The 20,384-nt window shown below is 42.2% G+C and overlaps 1 pseudogene across 1 annotated transcript; it reads left to right on the top strand.

The window, feature by feature from the left end:
- The first annotated feature begins 2,864 nt into the window (after positions 1 to 2,864).
- Positions 2,865 to 8,953, top strand: LOC147424266 (kinesin-like protein KIN-14Q; annotated as a pseudogene). Its single transcript, XR_015186700.1, has 18 exons — positions 2,865 to 3,450; positions 3,546 to 3,703; positions 3,810 to 3,953; positions 4,047 to 4,392; positions 4,501 to 4,595; positions 4,682 to 4,759; positions 4,849 to 4,908; positions 4,998 to 5,156; positions 5,255 to 5,336; positions 5,427 to 5,522; positions 5,603 to 5,785; positions 5,879 to 5,985; positions 6,072 to 6,510; positions 6,603 to 6,856; positions 6,927 to 7,090; positions 7,163 to 7,366; positions 7,450 to 8,108; positions 8,211 to 8,953. The product of XR_015186700.1 is annotated as a kinesin-like protein KIN-14Q (transcript).
- Positions 8,954 to 20,384: the final 11,431 nt, after the last annotated feature.

Below are 20,384 nucleotides of genomic sequence, written 5' to 3'. Positions count from 1 at the left end.
CTTTACTCATGTGCCAGCTCTCATTCACCGCATCACTCCAGGGGGGATTTGTTACCATATACATGTGGTAGTGATGTGTGTGAACACACTAGGACCGTCGGGGCATTTTTTCCCTCTTTAGGAGGTTTTTTCCCCCGTGCATTGTATATACGCCCATCACTCTAGGGCTATCTATCTTTCCATTGCACACTAAGTAACACACTCTCTATTGTGTGCCTTGAGCTTCCTTCGTCTTCTCCAAGCTGTGTGCGTTTCTCTGCAACCCTAATTCCAACACACCTTATCATCACCATCAGCTGTAACACGAATTGATGCAAGGGGCTCACATAAATTCTTTATCTTCATTGAATCGTCATTGATAGACATGTCTTTCTTCTGCATCGTATTCAGCTCAGTCTTTACCTGCAAGTTCCTTGTTTTTGTGTTGGTCACATCCAACAATAGCAGGGTGTCCTAAGCCTCCATAAGCGTGTGAACATTTTTTATGTGCTCAATCATAGTGTCTTGCACATTCATAGAAAAGCCAATACATGACCTTTTGAGCTCCCTAGTTCCAATCCTTTCTTTTATCTGTGCAACAATTACACCTTGCTCTAGTAACACTAGTGCTTCCTCATACTCTCCATCTATGTACTCCCAATAACCTTTATCCATAAGGAAATCGGTCATTCGGAAATTCCAAGCACGGAAGTTGTTCTTGTCCAACTTCTTGTTGACAATTTTGTTAAGTCCATCATTGCTCGATAATAGTATATAGGCCTCATCCTTAACATCAGAGTCCAAAATGCAATCTTCTTTTTGTAGGCTTTCCTTACTAGATGCTCCACATATCCATAGCTTGGGCTTTTTGTTTAGCCAAGATTGAAAATCAATATTTTCCATTAACACTGACTCCAATACCTCAATTGGAGTCTTTGCCACATCCTTATAAATATGGTCAATTAATTAATGCACATGATAGATCCCACTTAAATTTTAATAATATCCCCAATCCTAAATCATTTTTTAGTTGTCTTGTGAACGGATACCCCAATGTAACTTCTTCCCAAAGTCTACTATTACAAATGTGTGCTAGTAGTCAATACTAATGAGTTGCCTACTAGTCCCTCAAGTAGCCCTAATGATCGCTCTATGTGCCCCCATCAACACTGTGAAGTTTCATTCTTGATTTTCTATTGCAGGCCTTTCCCATGATTTCACACGCTTTGCAGCAATGGTTATATAAACACCACTATCAAGTATAACAAGATGATTGACTCTAGCACGCTCGACACCGTAAGGGGGTATTACCTTTCTCACCCTCACAACAATCTCCAACCTTGTTCACTAGAATATGTGCAGTTCCTTTGTAAGGAGATTGCTCTCTTTGAATCTTTGATATATACTATGGATTGACTACTTTGTGGGTTTCCATACTTGAGATCTCTCTTTGTACTCCCCTAAGAATGATGGTAGCGTTTTCAAGGTGTTGGCCTTTGAAGCTTTCAACTTTTTTGAACTCACATATCCAGATAGAGGTTGCATATCTAAGTCTAATGATAGGCATAGTTCTTCAAAGAGTCGAAGGACTAGCTGCCATCCCTTGTATCTCTAACTGCTTTTCGAAGAATGGACATCTTTTATTTATAGACTATGGGTAGTTTAGTGTGAACAAAGCTAGGTGGAAAGCAAACTTCAGACGCTCGCTACTTTGTGCAGTCTGAACGCACCCTAATTGTATGTGACACAACTCAGCAATGGTCTGCCCATTCAAAAAGGTAGTTAAGAAAAGTGTCACCCCCCATAAACCTTCCAAACGAAGCTTGAATTGGCCGCTTGGCTAGAGGGTGGTTCAACCACCCTTACATCTGCAACTATGCATCTTGATCGGCTCCATCCAGTTATTTTTTTTTGAATTTGGCACTATTACTATGCGAGCAGAGTTGACACTGGGCGGTTCGGCTCCTTCATCAACGCCTTTTCACCATGTGACCGAAAACTGATGACTCTATGCGTATGTGAGAATTGCTTGGAGGTGCCTTTGATTTTAAGAGGGTCCTCCTGAGAGAAGCGGTTCTCTAAGAGCCAATTCACCTGGATGACTGGTTGCGAACATGTTCGCAACTTGTTGCAAACAATTCGAGTTCACGTGGTGAGCTTCTATAAACTTATTGGGCACTTGTTACCCTGAATTCTAGAAACTCTAGAAACTTATTTCTAGAGTTGCTACCTTGAGAGGTGGAGTAGCACCGCAACCATAGAACACAACAAAGCAAACTGGCCAAAATCAGCTTTGGCAGCTCGGCGTTGATTCTCTTCCTTGCTTTTTCGTTTTCCTACGCACACTGGGCTTTGCTTCATGTGAATCATAATGGCTTGGTTGCGGGTTGCCAACCTCACATCCATGTGAACTGGCCCTAAGGAGTGTGCACATCTTATGAGAAGGCGCTCTTAGAGCTTATAGGTCAAAGCTTCCCAGTTGCTAGGTACATAAGATTGGGGAGTGGGGTGGAGGAGGAACTTTTGAAATCGAGGAGGAAGGCATTCAAATTCATTCATGGTCGATGGATGGGAGGGTGGCAACCGTCAAACCACTCCAAGCAAATTTTGAAAAATGAATCTTTTCTTGACATCCTTGCACACAAGAAGACGGGGATTGTATACAAGCGATCGTGGTCACGTGTGTTGCATTTCATTTTAAATTTTCAAAATTTGGATGTGCAGGACTGCTTGTCTACGTGGCATCAAAAGGTACACGGCTGTAGCACCTGGCTTCCCGACTTCCAGCATGGCAGTAAAAACTGACGTGGCAGGTGCCATGTCATCCATGACCGTTTTAAAGAGGCGGCTTCTGCAAGGGCGCGATTTCTGAGGTGGCAACGACAACTTTGCGGACTGACCATCGTCTCCTTCTTGTAGGCCTAGGGAGAGGAGTAAATTGAGAGAGGGGAACAAACAGTAATGGTGGAGAGTTAATCCTTCCCGCTGCTGCTGATTTTCTTGGCCTCACCCCCCCCTCCCCGCTCGAAGAATTGTGTGCTAGGCCTACCGATCGCCATCTCTTCTGTCTCTTTTTCACCCTCCTTCCCTTTATCTGCACGCCCTCTCACCATATTGTCCCCATCCCTTCTTCTCTACTTGGTGGCGGCCTTTCCCCAAGGCTATATGCACAGCTTGGAATCACTACATCCGAGCGGAGCTGCTTCTACTCACATTTGCTTCTTCTGCTGCTAAAGTACACTCTGTAGCCGCCAACTTGCGCAGCCATGGCGAGTACACCAGAGCCAAAAAGTATTAAGTTCCAGTGCAGCTCTCCATTTCTCGGCACAGTGAGGATTGCGCAGGACCAGCAAACTCCGAGGAGCATGTTCTATGCAGCAGATGAGAACGAGGCGTTCATGGATTCTCTCGATCCGTCCTCGGAGAGACTAAGCGATGTGCATTTAGCCTTCAGGAAAGCAAACGAGACAGGTAGGTTGATCTTACCGTTCTGCGTTTTGTTTGGCTCTTAGCGATGGAATTTAAGAACAGACTCTTTTGTTTGGAAATTTACTGGCCACTTTCAGCTGCACGACGATCGCAAGCTGCTTCATGGTTGCAAAAGATGGTTGGCCCTTTAAACTTGCCATCTAATCCTTCGGAAGAAGAACTCCGTTTGTGCTTGCGCAATGGCCTTGTCCTCTGCACCCTTATCAACAAAATCCATCCGGGAGCAGTCCTCAAGGTGCACCTTCCTAGTGAAAATGCGATCTTAACAGTGATGTGGGCCTCCTTTCATTGCACTGATGTTCAGGTGATTAAACCACTCATTTGGATCGATTTTATTCCAGATGGTTGAGAACCCTGGGCTTTTCAGCCCGCCGCCCCAAGGGGCAGCCCTATCCGCTTATCAATATTTTGAAAATGTGAGGAATTTTTTGGTGGCCGTTGAAGAGCTCAAACTACCCTCATTTCAAGCGTCCGACTTAGAGAAAGTAAGTGCGAAATATCGTATGGAATGGCCCAAATGCAGATTGAACCTGCTTTCCAATCATTGAGTTGCATTTTCGTTGGCTTGTACTGTGAAGGGTAGCTTGCAAACAGGTTCCTCAGCAAAAGTGGTAAACTGCATTTTGGCGCTGAAAGCTTATCATGAGTGGCAGCTCAAAGGTGGACAAGGCTTGTGGAGATTTGCAGGAGCGCCATATAAGTCACCATGCTCCTTAAAGGCTCTGTGTAGGTCGGGTGCCAGTAAATCATCAGATCCTCGCCAGCTTAATGTGTACAATCGGATCCCGAAGCCATTGGCATTTTCAGGGTTTGATGGCACTAAGAACCTCTCTAATGAGTTCAATACACCCAACAGAGATTTGGGGCCAACCAATAGAGGGATAGACTATTTTGAAGATTATGAGTTCACCTCGTCCAAACCAGGTGGATAGACGTTTTCACAGACTCTGAGTTTGCCTCTTAGTTTTTGCACATTTGCATATCCTTCTAGCACAAGGCACAAGGCCTGAATTTTGGATGTGAAATATACAGATTTCAGTATTGCATGGGTGGAACATGTAAGTCGTAAGTTCGATGATGTGCTCAGCATCAAAGGAGAAGCTCAAGAGGCGCCAAGTGAACTTGATGTCAGCTCTCTCAGCTTTTAACATTTTCTTCAAGTGGTGGAAATACTTTTGTGCATTTTCATGAACAGGAGAATCCTATTTTTTAGCAGGTAGTGTCGTCAGAATCTCTCTTGAAGCTTGTAATGATAGCTCTCCGTGGCAAGAAACCAGACGAAGTGCCCATGGTATATGTAGCCTGTGTGTTCCATTCACATCGACCCTTGTATTTAAAGCTTCTGAACTGGCCCACATTCTGGTTGTGGTGGGCATGCAGCTCGTAGAGTCGATGCTAAGAATAGTAATTGAGGAGTTTGAGCAACGGCTTGAGCGACAGGTGTGCCAATAATTTTACCGGTTGCGATGTTTACATTTGTGTGGCAGTTTGTTATTAAACTCAGTAATTTTGAAATGCTGTATTGGCAGCTATGTAAAGGAGCAGCGCATATGTTTCCAAACTCCTCTGAAGCTGACCAATTGGAACAGCAGTGTGAGTTGCAAGCTCTACAGATGGAGCTACAACGTTTCAAATATATCGATAGGCAGCGAGGACAAATGTTGGATTTGCAAAAAAACGAACTGAAGGTCAGCAGCTGATCTGCAAAACACAAAACATAAGGATCAGATCAACCCATATAGTTGCATCTGTGTTCTTCTCTAACGACAATTTTGACATCTATTAGGGATTGAAGGAATTGCTGAGTTCAACAAGGTTTGAGTTTCGCAACATGCAAGGTGAATGCAAGAAGGATATGGAAGCTCTTGGTACGTTTTGAAACCTGTCTTTTCAGGCTATTTGACCTGTTGGGTATGCCTACTAAGATTTCTCTGTGGTCATGTATTCCATAAGCTTAGAAACCGAAGTTCAGCTCTTGGCACAGGCAGCTGCTCAATATTACAAGGTATTGGCTGAAAATCGGGAACTTTACAATCAAGTACAAGACTTGAAAGGTTGTGTAGAAACATTGCTTGATTCCTGAATTTCATGTCTTTGTTGTCTCTGCTGCTCAATGCCTGCCCGATATTTTCAGGCAATATCAGAGTGTTCTGCAGAGTGCGACCATTCCTTCCTAGTCAGATTGGAAAAAAGAGTACCGTGGACTTTGTTGGGGACAATGGATCCATAGTTATTGCCAACCCAAGCAAGGCTGGGAAAGAACAACGCAACAAGTCTTTTACATTTAACAAAGTATTTGGTCCTTCAGCAGCCCAAGGTAAAGTTGCATCGAGTAATCAAACGTGAAAAGAAACTGAAATCTTCCTCATTTATTCAATAGCACCATTTGAGATTTTTGTGGGGGCTGCAGAGGAAGTTTTTCTTGACACGCGGCCATTAATAAGATCGGTGCTCGACGGTTTCAATGTGTGCATTTTTGCATATGGGCAGACAGGTTCTGGGAAGACCCATACAATGGCAAGTAGAGTTTATGCACTTTGATTTTCATTCTTGGTCAATCTTATTGAAGAATTTTTATTGAAGAAGCTTTATGTATCATGCAGACTGGTCCAAACAATCCATCACCTATTGAGTGGGGAGTCAATTTTCGAGCATTAAACGATTTGTTTCTTATATCTCAAAACAGGAAAGATTACATGACCTACGAAGTGGGAGTCCAAATGATGGAAATCTACAACGAACAAGTCAGAGATCTCCTGTGCGTAGATGGCACAAACAAAAGATATCCTTCATTCTTTTTGCAATCCAATAGTTTTCATATTCCACTGATCTCAGGCATCAAACCTTTCGTAGTAGTAACCTTTGACAGATGCAAACATTAGAAATACGTAACAGTTCCCACCAGAATGGTTTGAACGTTCCTGATGCAAGTATGGTCGCTGTTAAATGCACGGAAGATGTTCTGGAACTCATGTCCCTTGGCCACAAAAACAGAGCAGTTGGTGCCACTGCTCTTAATGAGCGGAGTAGCCGTTCACACAGGTAGGAACCATGCCATGAAGTTGCAAACCAATCATGAACAAATGTAGTGTATTTAAAGGTACTCAGCCATGATTTGATGCATGTTTTTGCAGTGTTTTAACAGTGCATGTGAAAGGCACAGACTTGGAATCAGGGGCGATCCTTCGTGGGTGTCTTCATCTAGTGGATCTTGCTGGAAGTGAACGGGTTGACAAGTCTGAAGCCACAGGAGATAGACTGAAAGAGGCACAGCATATAAATAAATCTCTCTCAGCTCTAGGAGATGTGATATCTGCACTTGCACAAAAGAATGCTCATGTGCCTTATCGGAACAGCAAGTTAACACAGCTATTGCAAGACTCTTTGGGTAAGACGCGAAAACTTTGCTAAATCTTGAAATTGTCTGCGATCACTTTACATTGCCTAGCTTCTTGCAGGTGGCCAGGCCAAAACACTTATGTTTGTGCATATCAGTCCTGATCAGGAGTCTTATTCAGAGACTATAAGTACCTTGAAGTTTGCAGAGAGGGTGGCCTCCGTAGAGCTTGGTGCTGCTCACTCAAACAAGGAAAGCGGCGAAGTCAGAGATCTCAAGGATCAGGTATACATCATTAATTGTCGCTGGCTTCATGGCTCTTTGGTAAGACATATAATGTTTTGGCCTGCCAATCAGATTGCCTTTCTGAAAGAAGCCCTAGATAAGAGAGATGCAGAAGTTGAGCGCTTCCAGAAGGAATCAAAATACAAGACCCTGGAATGCATTCAAGAGAGAGCAAGAATTAAAACTGTTGAATCGCCAGGCCAGCGGACAAGCTTGGATGCCGTTCAAAGCCAGGGTAAATGCAGAAAGCCTCTAGAAGAGGTGCAGAATCTAGAGGTGAGTGAGTAGAAAGCAGCCAAACCCTCCCAGGACTAAGAGCCGGTAGCGATTGATTGATTCAAAACTTGATTGTGATGCAGATCCGCCACAGCTCTGCAAATATATTACATGGAGCTCAGAAACGACTCTCTAGTGCAGGCATGCGCTCCTTTGACCTGTCACAAAATCAGACACCAAGTCCTTATGGAACTCCTTGCTATGAATATGAGGATGACACTGTAAAACGAAGAGCAAGCAAGGAAGGGAGGTATACACCCAGCAGCGAGCTTGATAACTCCTCAATTCACAGTTTAAACAAAAACAAGATAAGGCGTGAGAGTTCGGTGGAGGCTGACGTACTAAGCTCTGTAAATACACCACAAGAAGCAAGCAGAAATTATAGTTGCCAGAATGATATGACTCCTTCGAACAAATCATCTGAAGGTGCTGGCCAGGCCTTTTCTTTAATCTTCAGCGGCGGTAAAAAAGGTTCTGAGGATGTACCTTTAGCAGGAATAAGCACTTCTACTACCTGCTCATTCGAAGGGACTGTGCCAAGGATGCGGCACTCACATCTCAAGCCATTCAGCAGCCAAGGGATGGAGGATATACCTGCAGATCTTGTTTTGAGGGGACGGGGAGGTGATGAATCAGGTACAGCTGCCCACCAATGCACAGACCAGGTGGAAACCTGGGCTGCTAAAGACACTCCATCCCTCATCTTCAAGGGCAACAAGCAACAGCGAAATGGCGAAAGCAGGTTTGGTTGTGTATGTGTGGGGTGTCTCACTACTTTCCTGTTTCTGGCACCTTGTGATCGACGTTCTCAGATGTTTGTGGGCGTTTTTTGTGAATTTTCCAGGGTTCCTTTGGTTAAGCAGTCCTTGAGTTCACTGCCAAAGGCTGATCACAGCACCCCTGCATCTGCACAAAGGCGCACTCGCTCCAGAAGATTGTCTCTGTTGGCTGGTAACAGCATTACCTCTGCCTCGGAATGTAAGAAACCTGTGGCAAAGTCTAATGCATTGGGGGCCAAACTTGTTGAAGGTGCGTTTCACACGTGCTTGCACTTCTCTAGCAGAGATCTTTCCATGCCTTCATTTTTCTTACCTCTCTCACCTCCATGGTTTCATTTTCTGCAGAAAGTGGCACGGCAGAGGGTTATGCCAAGGCTTCACTACCACGTCAAACCGTCTCCACTGCTCCAGTTCAAAAACAATCAAAGAGATGGATGTAATGGACAAATCAGTATCAAAGTGGTGATGCTGCTTGTCAATCTGCATCCATGGAGAGACGAACACAAGAGATGGGGCTGCAATTTTGTTGTGAGAAGGGAGAGGACGCATAATGACCTGCTGTGGGACCCTTGTCTCTCATCTTGCTCAGGGACTCTTCGAAGGTTCGCAACACTGGACAACAACCCCTCTCTTCCCATCGTTGATTTTTCATTCATTCGAGAGAGCAGTACTGACCAGTTGAGATTCTCTGTCTGCCTCTCTCTCATCCTCATCTTACTCGATGATTCTTTGAGATAATGATAGGGGCATTGGTTCCCTTCTGTAAAGATTTCCATGTTCAAGAACTTCATACACGGAATCTATCCAATCACTGAAGGAGAGAGAGAGAGAGCAATCACACGTGATAATAAGACTTAAAAATGCAATGCTGCGCAGCGTTCCTACTCTGGAATTCGATGGACATCCTTTTGTGTGGGTTAGACACTGCTGGACCCATCCTTGCCTTCAATTTGTCAAAATTGAAAGGGTACTGGAAATCTTGCCATTGTTGGCCGACCCATCTTTAGAGCCCAGTCTCCCATGCGCCAATGATATCAATAATATCACTCCATCCCCAGGCAGTTTTCATAGTTAATTACACACCAGATTTGTTTACTGTCTGCCATTGGTACACACAGCAGCAAAACTCTAACTGAGCATTCAAACTGGAACTTGGACACAATCGTCTCCAACTCTCAGCGCTAACCACCTCATCACATAAACATGTGGGTGTGGAATGAAAGTGTTAATAAAAACACATTAGCTTTTTCGAAATTCGAAGGGCGGCAATGTCATGTGAGTACTCATAAGGTCTGGGAAATTCTTTGTCAATGTCTTAAAGAACATAAAACTCCCTTAGTATGGGTAGAAAACTCTATTGGAAAAGTAAAGGAAAGAGGTGTGGTTACCTTTAGGTTACCTTTAAAAAGTTATTTAAATTTTGTAGCCCTTGCATCCAAAACAATGAAAGTGGAAAAGGTTACCTTTAAAAAGTTATTTAAATTTTGTAGCCCTTACATCCAAAACAATGAAAGTGGAAAAGGTTACCTTTAAAAAGTTATTTAAATTTTGTAGCCCTTACATCCAAAACAATGAAAGTGGAAAATATTACAAAGAAAAAAAGATTAAATCCAAGCAACCAATGCAGAAGTAATCAAATGGCTTTATGCAAATTAAACCTATGTTGTCTCTTTTTCTATCATTGCTCTTGTTACTTGTTTTATTGGTGTAAACTTCTATAGATTAGATTTATTTAAGGAATGGGACCTTTTGATGCCTTTTATTATCGAGTTTCACATTATTTTTTTTACATGGGATTTCTGTTCTTGAACTTGTCATAAACATAGATTAACATCCGACATTAATCTTGGTTCGGATGTTATACTTTACTTTTGATTATTTCAAATAATAATTAAAATTTGACAATGCTTAATGTACAAGCTCTTGTGGATTTAAAGCCAGGTTGTGTATAGATTATTTTTAGCTAAAGAGCTTATTCATTTGAAATCTGTTAAATTAGTGGAACTATTGTTGGAGACTGTAGACTTGAGCAAACAAAAAACCAATATCATATTCGATTAAAATAAGTAAGAATGTGGTACCATATTTTTAGTATCTCTTAGATGAATTGCTTTATCCTTTCTCTTTCTATAGCAAGGTGTGAGTATTTAGTATACAGTCATTGGAAAAAAAGGCAAAGATGGGGACGATGCGACGATGGATGGATCTAGCAAGAGTGAGTTACATGCAACAAGGTATAATTGATTTATTAAGTGCACTAACACAAGAATCTAGAGATTGGGAGCACATAGAAAATAGTCAATCTTAGTGGACATATCTTTTTAGTAGTCAATGTATTAGGACATATGATATAATTATATAAATAAAGGTTTGGTTTCTAATAGTTATCGTGTTTATGTTCCTTATGTTAGTGTAAAACATGTAGTGAGTGTCGATCAATGCAATGTTAGTCGTTTCGACCTAATTACACATGTTACTTATTACAACTTGTGTGCTCATATGCTTAATTCTAGTATCGACAAATTCTTTTGCTGGAAGAATCCCTTCCTTTCTTGCAAAGTGCTTGTCATAAAATCTAATATCTAATCAACCCAAATGATTTTCCCTTATCGAACTGATCATTTAATGTGGTTAGAATATAGGTATTTGCTTTAGATGCATCTCATCACGAGACCAAAGGTAATGGGTCCAAACGGGAGATGGTCTATCAAAGAGCGATGTTAATGGAGCTTAAAGACCCTAGGGTTAGCTCATTAAAGACCCCCAAAGGTTAGTGTTAAAAAGTCCTTTAACCTTAGGTAAGCTAGGGCTGAGCTTGAGGTGGGAATCCGGTCCAAGCTTGAGGTGTTTGTCGTGCTTGATGACTAAGGTGCTTGAGGTGGTTCTCGTGCTTGATGACTAGATGCTTGAGGTGCTTGTCGTGCTTGCCGACTAGGGAGCCGGAGGTGCTTGTGGGAGCACTACCCAAGCTTGAGGAGCTTTGTTATGCTTGCTCACTAAGGGGCTTGGAGGTAAGGTGTCCAAAAAATCAAATCTAGGGGGATGAGAGAGAACACACACACACACCCTCACACAAGGCAACCTCGGTACAAAGAAACCAAAAGGGACACTTGTCAAGCTTCTCCTCATATTGCTCTCATGGTGTGCATAAAGCCTATTGGTTGGCCTCCCAAGGGATCCAATGATAAATTAGTTAATTTAATTAGCTGTTTTTGCATTTATCAAGTCCTCTCTCTCAAAGGGGAAAGGGGGACACTTGTCCCAAGACTAGCATGCTTACTTGATATGTGTTTTGCTTGTGATTGGCTAGGCATGGAGGGGTCCGATGAGCTTCAAGCATGAGCTGCAAGGGGGGGTCGACCAAGGAAGCTAGGGGCATGCTTGGGGGGTATACTCTCCCACACACACTCTCATTGTGTGAAGTACAAAGTGCAAGAGCTCCATCTCCTTCTCTAATCAAGTAGAGAAGTTGAGAGCCTACACCAACACTTTGGCTATCGAACGCAAATCCAACCAAGAGCCATGCTTCAATGCTTAAGCTTGCCATTCATTACTATGCTATTATGTATGCTAGCAAGAAGAGTGATGATAAGTGAGGAATTAATTCTTTCTCCTATGACATGTTTCTTCTTCCTCTTCCCTACCCTCATTCCCTGCTAGCTCTCTCCACCTTCGAAGGTGTTTGAGGGCTTTGGATAGTTAATGCTTTTACAGAGTTCATGTTATGCTCGTGATGCATGAAGCTTTCCATCTTCAAAGCATCACCTAGGTCACAAGGAACACAAAGATTGTATTGTACCAAGTCTCTCTTGATGGGAGAAACTATAATACGAATGCCTATTGGAGGGGGGACGGCTCTACATAAATCCGGTCCTCAAATGTTGTCATGTTCTCTAAACTCTCTCTCTTGCAAAAGTAATGTTCATGTCAAGTTAACTAAATGCTATGTTTATGTTGCTATCAGCAATTAAGTTCACCCTCTATGCTCACAAAGTAATTCCACAAAAATGCTATCTCTAATTTCCGCTACTCTCAAAGTTCATAGGCCATTTTCATTACATTGGTATTAAAGCATTTGGTTTCTCTTTTCTTGCTTAAGAAGAGAGGTCCTTAAGTAGCCTATAAATGGTTGATTTTGTTGATTATATTAGGGTAAGTGGGACTGGGATTTATTATCGGTTTTGTTGAGCCCACTATGTGGGATATGGTGTACACCTCGGGAGCTTTGGACTTGATAATGGAGTCTTTTTAGAATTGCCTACAGCTTTACCATTATTGAGCCATAAGAAGTCCGAAAGGAGCTAGCCCTCAACAATTCTCCAATATTAGACCCACTCCACTACTCTCTATAATTAACCACTTTGAGCCGTTGGTGTAGATACTTAAGTGCTGTTTTTCAAAGGCTAAGAGGAGTGACAACTAAGGTTTTGAATTGCCAAAGCATACACTAAGTAAGTACTCAAAATTTTGTTAACATGGCTGACAATAACCAAGAGAGTAGAATGAACATTGATAACTTTGTTTTTGCACATGAAGGTGCTAATGATGGTTCCCCCATGTTTGTCAATTATCTTGGTACTAGGTTGCAGCAAGCTATGGGCAAAACTACTTTGCAAGCCGAAGTTACTCAACAACTTCGTGCTTATGGGATTTCCCTTTCTCTCCAAGAGGAGAGAGAGAGAGCTTAGGGGGCCTCGTGAAGAGACCCCCAAAAGAAGACTCTCTCCATACGAGAGGAGGAATCCAAAGAGCAAGAAAGTAATGAAACTTTAGTTCCTCTGAAGATGTGGCTCCACGAAGACGGAGGCCTAGACGATCGCCAACTCCTCCCAAGAGGAAACGTTCAACCCACAGTCCTTCTCCTCGTCACTCCGAAAGGGAAGAGAGGAAACAAAGGAAGAAAAAGGCAAGAAAGAGGTCACTCTCTTCTCCTTCTTCTTCACCTTCCTCCTCTTCAGACAAAAGCTATGGCTATTCTCCTAGAGAATACAAGAGAGGAGGACATCACAAATCATACCGTGCCTGGCGAAGGTCACAAAAGCTCAAGAAGTTCAAAGAGGAAAGAAAAAGTATCTCTTTTCTCACCTATGATGGCACCTTTGGTTCTACTGACAAAGTGTTGGTCTTATTCCAACAATTTGATGCGGCCTTTGGAGACGAGGGCTTCAAAGAGTCCTCCAAGCTATGCCATGTAGCTATGCACTTCCAGAAATCGGCTCGTCAATGGTGGGCTAGCCTTTGTGGCAATGGTGAAGCCCCAAAGACATGGAAAACTCTACGAGTTTCCATCAGGAAGAAATTCCTTGCAAGGGATGCTAAGGACAAAGTGCTCATCGAATGGCAAAGTTTGAAACTTCTCTCTCATGATTCTATCCACAAATACGTAGACAAGTTTTGGGACTTACATCTCAAGGCTACTGTCTTCCAAAAGATGGATCCCGGGGGATTCACTCTATATACAAAAGAGGACGCCACTTACGAGCGGACAACTTTGATAAAACGCTTATATACGACTCATATCAGGGAATATAACTCCCCTTTCTACGCTTATACGTCAATCAATGAAGTAAACTATCATACCCCTATCTTACATATAAAATTTAGGTTTCACATGATCTAACTGAGTAAAACTAGTCAAAGAGTGTGTAGCATAGTGACTGACAACGTACTAAGGAATCAAATCTATTGATAACTAGATGTATCCTCAATGTGTCTTAGTTTGATTTTCAAACTACGTGTCTGATAAGCCTGCACTCTAGCTACTCGTCCAATTATGACCCACTCAAAGCTAATGTAAATCAACCCTTGGTATGCTCCAAGTCAGCCCTTATCTATGTCTGGCTTTATGCAAAATTTGATATGTGAATAAAAAAATTTCCTAAAATTCATCCGAGTTCTAGTGCACACTGATGACCAATCATTAAAAGTAATCCACCCGGGTCAGGTCCCCCCCCCCCCGCCAATAAATATGAAACGCCCCTCCCTTACTTTTAAGCTTGGGAGATAAATTATTGGGTGCCTATCCCTAACTTATACACTTATGTAACTTGTAAAAAACCCCCCCTCTCCTGCACTTACGTGGTGCGATAAGTTTTCCATGGTGAATCCCCTGGGAGATAGACTTTGCCGAGCAAAAGCAATAGTTTTGTGCAAGATTACCTGAAGAGATGACCGAGTATGTCAACTCTCAACGGCCTAGTTCTATCACCGAAGTAATCCACCATACTATGGTTGCTTCGTGCATCAACTTCCAACAAGGGGCTAGATGGAATGTCAAGCCCATGGAAAATAAAGACAAAAGTGATGCCAAGGGAAAAACCAATGCCTAAAATTCTTTCCAAGGCAATTCCAACAACAACAATTGGTCCAACGGGAAGGGAGTTTACAAAGGTAGAAACAAAATCTCTCATGAAGAGCTTGAAGCTTTTTGCAAGGACCATAAATGTTTTAAGTGTGGGGAGCAAGGACATGGCTATCGTTCTTGCCCCAAGAGAAATGCTCGGAATGAGACTCGTAGAGATTCCACCATCGAAGCTTCAAAAGAGGATGCTCATTGCAAAGGTGCACCTCTCCTATGCTTGGGAAAGGTAAGGGAGCCTTTGTCTTGTTTGGACCTTGGCTCTACTCACAACTTCATATCAATGGAGTTGGCCACAAAGTTGGGCATTTAAGCTTTCAAGATGGGAGATAATGTGACTGTCGGCACTGCTTTCAAGGGACAGCGAGCGTCCGTTACTCCCTTGATTGGGAAGTTGAAGCTTCATGTCCAAAGCTATGTCGACAAAGAAGACTTTTTCATCTCTCCTCTCTAACATGAGAATGCTATCCTAGGGGCATCATGGTTCAACCGCATGCTGCCAACATGAAGTTCCCTGAAAGGAGAATCTACTTCACCTACAAGGGAAAGAACTTGTATATAGATGCTAGTGAGTTTGGTCATACTATACCACTTATAAATCCTCCTGCTTTTGATAAATCAATGAAGAGCTCAGTTTCTCTTACATGATTTTTGTCAAAGAGTCCCTAAAAGATCCTAATGTTTCCTCAAATGTAAATAGTAGGAATCAAGAAGAGTTAGACTTGTCTAATTTTCTAAAAAGATTCCAAGATGTGTTCATTGATGATATCCCTATGGACTTACCTCCAAAACGAGGGGATGATGACCATCGAATTAAGCTCCTACCAAGAAGCTCACCACCTAACAAGCCTCCTTATCGAGTTTCTCAAGCTCAACAAGAGGAGATCATGAGGCAAGTACAAGAATTGGTTGATAAGGGATGGTGAGGCCTAGCTCCTCTCCCTTTTGTTCTCCAGCCCTTTTAGTGCAAAAGAAAGATAGTACATATCGTATGTGTGTGGACTATCAAGCACTAAATCATATCACTATCAAAAACAAATTTCTCGTACCTCGGGTAGAAGATCTGGTTGATAAGCTACAAGGCTCTACCTACTTCAGTAGGATTGACCTTAAAAGTGGCTATCATCAAATAAGGATAGAGGATGAAGATATCCTAAAGATCGTGTTTTGCACAACGTTTGGTCTTTATGAATATCTAGTCATGCCTTTTGGCTTGACTAATGCACCAGCCACGTTCAATCGATTAATGGAGAAAATCTTTAGACCCTATCACAAATTCAGTGGAGTGTTCTTTGATGATATCATCATCTACTCCAAGTCCTTGGAGGAACATAAGTAACATCTCCAAGTGAATTTTCAAGCATTAAGGGAGAACAAACTTTTTCTCAACAAAAGAAAATCAAATTTTTCCTCCAAGAGATTCAGTACTTAGGTCATACTATCTCTCAAGATGGAATTCGTATGGATCCATCAAAGTTAGAGGTAATAAAAGCATGGCCTAATCCAAGGAATCTACATCAGCTAAGCAGCTTTATTGGCATGTGTGCATACTATAGACGCTTCATAGCAAAATTCTCTCAAATAGCAGGACTATTATATTACTTAACAAAGAAGAATATTAAGTATTTATGGACTACTAAGGAGCAAAATTCTTTTGACAAACTCAAAGAGAAGCTTATCTCCCAACTAGTCCTCATGATTCCGGATCTCTCAAATCCATTTGAGGTCCAATGTGATGGTTATGGTGATTGCCTTGGAGCAATCTTGCTTCAAGAAGGGCATGCCATAGCATATGAGAGCCGAAGGCTCAATATTGATGAACGAGTCTTGAGCATTTATGAGAAAAAGCTTTTAGCTGTTCTACATGCCCTAGACACATGGAAGCACTACCTATTGGGGACTCCATTTATCCTACAAACCGACCACCAAAGTCTCAAGTATTTCATGACACAAACCAAGCTTTTTCCTACAAACAAATGAGGTGGGAAAATTTTCTTTCGCAATTTAATTTCCATATTGCTCACATTGTGGGTAAGCACAATCAAGTGGTCGATGCACTTTCACGACGACCAAAAGTTAATGCGGTGTCTATAGCTACTCACAATGATCTATCTTCTATTATAGATGAGTATGCCACTGACCCTGACTATAGAGACATAATGTTAGCCCTTGCTTTGGGGAAGAAAGAGAAACCATTCACCTTGCAGGATTTTTATCTTCTCCACGGCAATAGGCTATGTGTTACCCACTCCCTTCGTGAGAAAGTCATGTATGTATCTCATGCTCCTCCCTACATGGGGCATAGAGGCATTCAACCTACTCTCCGTGGAGTAGAGACGTATTTCTATTGGCCTACCATGAAAGTGGACATAGAAGAGTATGTTTCAAAATGTATGGTATGCCAAAAGACCAAGTATGATAGAGGGAAGCAACCTGGATTACTCCAGCCATTGCCTATTCCAAATTCACCATGGGAGAGCATATCCATGGATTTCATCTTTGGATTACCCAAGTCTATCCATGGGAATACGGGAATATGGACAATAGTCAACATGTTTAGCAAGCAAGCACACTTTATTCTTGTCAAAAAGACTATTAAGGCACACTAAATGGAAACTCTCTTCATATCACAGATTTTCACCATTGATTTTCAACATCCATCGTGTCAGAAAGAGATCCTAGAATGACGAGTAATTTTTGGAAAGGTCTCTTTGAAAATCTAGGCACAAGATTGAATTTCTCTTCGGCCTATCACCCATAAACGGATGGCCAAAGTGAGATAGCCAATCTTACGATTCTGGATCTACTAAAGACTTATGTTACTAGTGTAGACCAACGCTCACAATGGGAAAAGTACTTACCTCTTGTAGAGTATGCATACAATAATACTGTACATACATCTACGCAAAAAGCACCTTTCGAAATCATTGAGGGAAGACCTAAAAGTCCCTTGCTACTCAAAGTACATGGGAAGATCTTTGCTACCGATGAGTATAGCCATGACCTACAATAATCTTTCCAAAAGATGAAGGAGGCCATATCCATCTCTCAACAAAGGCAAAAACCTGCTGCTCACAAGCACAGAAGGGCCTTAACGTTCAAAGAAAATGATTGGGCTTACTTAAGTTTCCCAAGGCTCGATTGAGGCAAACGACGAGCAAAAATCCTACCGGCCATCAAAAGTATTATGCTAAGCTACCAAAAAGATACTATGGTCATTTCCAAATCTTGAAGACCATCAATCAGATGGCTTATCAATTCAAGTTGCCCAACCATTGGCTCATACACAATGCTTTTCATGTGATGCTACTTAAGCCCTACAAAGGAGAGCCACCAAGGGAGCCAAATTATTGAAGACCCTCCCAAAATTGAAGACTAAGAAGAGGTGCTACAACTCGAAGCTATCCTTCAGCATGAAGTCAAGGTACTACGATATTATCCGATGGTATCTTATTAAGTTCAAAAATTATCCTTTTGAAGATGCTAGATGGATGCAAAGAATACAACTTAAGGATAGTTTGAACCTTGTGCTACATTAGAGTAAGAAAATGTAAAAATTTCTTTCAAATGATCAATGTTTTTGTCTTATAAGACTAATTCTCTTTTTATTGTGCACATTTTCAAATAGTGTGCATGCTTAGAATCATGTTTGTGATGGCGCCGTCTCTTAAACACCAAGTAAAAATTGTCACTCTACTTGGGAGAATGAAATGGACTAAAGAATAGACATGTTTGCGTAACTATGTCTCCCAAGCACCAAATGCATTAGTCATCCATCTTGGAAAGATGTCGTAGGGTAAAAAGGGATCCTCTACCCTCTAAGCAAAATAGACCAATGACTAAGGCTTTATCTCTTCTACCTCATACTCAAGGATCACTATGATTTCAAGAGAGAGGTAATGTCATAAAATCTAATATCTAACCAATCCAAATGATTTTATCTTATTAAACTGATCATTTAATGTGGGGGAATAAATGGGAACAAGGGTTAGAATATAGGTATTTGCTTTAGATGCATCTCAGCACGGGACCAAAGGTAATGGGTCCAAACAGGAGATGGTCTATCAAAGAGAAATGCTAATGGAGCTTAAAGACCCTAGGGTTAGCTTCATTAAAGACCTCCAAAGGTTAGTGCTAAAAAGTCCTTTGATGTTAGGTAAGCTAGGGCTGAACTTGAGGTGGGAACCCGGCCCAAGCTTGAGGTGCTTGTCGTGCTTGATGCCTAAGATGCTTGAGGTGCTTGTCGTGCTTGATGACTAAGATGCTTGAGGTGCTTGTCGTGCTTGATGACTAAGGTGCTTGAGGTGCTTGTCGTGCTTGATGACTAAGATGCTTGAGGTGCTTGTTGTGCTTGCCGACTAGGGAGAATGAGGTGCTTGTGGGAACACTACCTAGGCTTGAGGTGCTTTGTCATGATTGCTGACTAAGGTGCATGGGAATAAGGTATCCAAAAAGTCAAATCCCATCCCTACAAGAGAGGGGACAAGCCCTAAAGCTAGGGGGATGAGAGAGAACGCACACACCCTCACACAAGGCAAGCTCGATAAGGCAAGCTTGGTACAAATAAAAGCAAAAGGGACACTTGTCAAGCTTCTCCTCATGTTGCCCTCATAGTGTGCCTAAAGCCTATTGATTGGCCTCCCATGAGGTCCAATGATAAATTAGTTAATTTAATTTTTATTTTTTTTTGCATTTATCAAGTCCTCTCTCTCAAATGGGAAAAGGGGACACTTGTCCCAAGACTAGCATGCTTGCTTGATATGCCTCTTGCTTGTGATTGGCTAGGTCTGGAGGGGTCCAATGAACTTCAAGCATGAGCTACAAGGGGGGGTCGACCAAGGAAGCTAGGGGCATGCTTGGCGGGTATACTGTCATAAAATCTAATATCTAATATATAACCAACCCAAATGATTTTCTCATATTAAACTGATCACTTAATGTGGGAGAATAAACGGGAACAAGGTTTAAGATATAGACATGTGCTTATAGATCTATCTCAACACGGGGCCAATGATAAAGGGGCCCAAATAAGAGACGGTCTATCAAAGAGCAAGGCTAACCAATGGAGCATAAGACCTTAGGGTTAGCTTCATTGAAGACCTCCAATAATCTGTGTAAAAGTCCTTTAACCTTAGGTAACTAGGAATTACAAGCAACAAGGGTAGCCTTGGGACAAGTGTCTCCCTTTCCCCTTTGAGAGAGAGGGCTTGATAAATGCAAAATCAATTAATTAAATCTCCTAAATTATCATTGGACCCCTTGGGTGGCCAACCAATAGGCTTCAGGCACACCATGAGGGCAACATGAGGAGGAACTTGACAAGTGTCCCTTTTGCTTTCTTTGTACCATGCATGCCTTGTGTGAGTGTGTGGGTGTTCTCTCTCATCCCCCCTCCTATAGGGCTCGCCCTGGCTGAGCTTGAGGAGTGGGAACCCGACCCAGCTTGAGGTGCTTGTCATGCTTGATGACTAAGGTGCTTGATGATTGAGTTGCTTGAGATGCTTGATGATTGAGATGCTTGAGGTGCTTGACATGCTTGAGATGCTAGGGTTGCACTTCAGGTGAGAACCCAACCCAAGCTTAAAGTGCTTAAGGGTTAAGATTGTGGTGGGAACTGGGCCTATGCATGAGGGGCTTGAGGTGTCAAAAAGTCAAATATTCAATCCCTACAAGGAAGGGGCGAGCCCTATAGGAGGGGGGATGAGAGAGAACACCCACACACTCACACAAGGCATGCATGGTACAAAGAAAGCAAAAGGGACACTTGTCAAGTTCCTCCTCATGTTGCCCTCATGGTGTGCCTGAAGCCTATTGGTTGGCCACCCAAGGGGTCCAATGATAATTTAGGAGATTTAATTAATTGATTTTGCGTTTATCAAGC

Source organism: Adiantum capillus-veneris, chromosome 26 (genome assembly GCF_014529385.1).
Source record: "Adiantum capillus-veneris isolate H3 chromosome 26, ASM1452938v2, whole genome shotgun sequence".
Taxonomy (NCBI): domain Eukaryota; kingdom Viridiplantae; phylum Streptophyta; class Polypodiopsida; order Polypodiales; family Pteridaceae; genus Adiantum; species Adiantum capillus-veneris.
The sequence above is the reverse complement of the archived record's forward strand: the minus strand, read 5'-3'. Positions and strand labels throughout refer to the sequence as shown.